This window comes from Sinocyclocheilus anshuiensis, unplaced genomic scaffold (assembly GCF_001515605.1).
Source record: "Sinocyclocheilus anshuiensis isolate Anshui unplaced genomic scaffold, SAMN03320099.WGS_v1.1 scaffold482, whole genome shotgun sequence".
NCBI lineage: Eukaryota > Metazoa > Chordata > Actinopteri > Cypriniformes > Cyprinidae > Sinocyclocheilus > Sinocyclocheilus anshuiensis.
Window position 1 is genome coordinate 416,609 of NW_015547676.1, and position 660 is coordinate 417,268.

Here is a 660-nt window from a genome sequence, read left to right on the forward strand (position 1 = left end):
TATATATTCTTTTTCAAATACACTGGAATGGAGTAGTAAAAAGCTAATTTTCCTTAATCCTTAAGGTGTTTCCAACCTATGGCCTTTGACCAAATATACAGGGGCTGTTAAAAGTGACCAGAGGAAACCAGGTCTAAACTAGGTCAGAATCTTTCAGTATTTCAAGACAAACAGCTAACTGAATCTGGAACAAACAAACCCAAAAGAATGTAAACTCCAGATTTCTTTAGTTACAGACTCAGAAAAAAAGATCAGAAGGTATAGTTTTAGAGATTGAGCCTATGGCTTGTGAAATAACATTGGAGGATGTGAAACAGCTGGTAGAGGAGAGTAAACAAAAGCATGTACCTTTAAGTGGAGCAATGTAGCATGTATTAAAGAGGTTAAAATAATCCTTTCTCCTCTACACGCACACACACAAAAGGGGCCAGTAAAAAGACCCAATTTGTTAAAAATGTGTTTGTTTAGCAAATGTCCTCCTCCAGTGCAGGCATTCAGATGCTGCAGCAAATGGTTTTGGTTAACTGTGGGACAGTGGGAGGGAATGGATTCAATGTGAAACATGTGAGAAAAGGGCCCACACTGACTGTTCAAATCACAATGGGGATATGTTTAAACTGAACATTGCAGCTGGAATTATTTTATCTCAGTTATATGTAT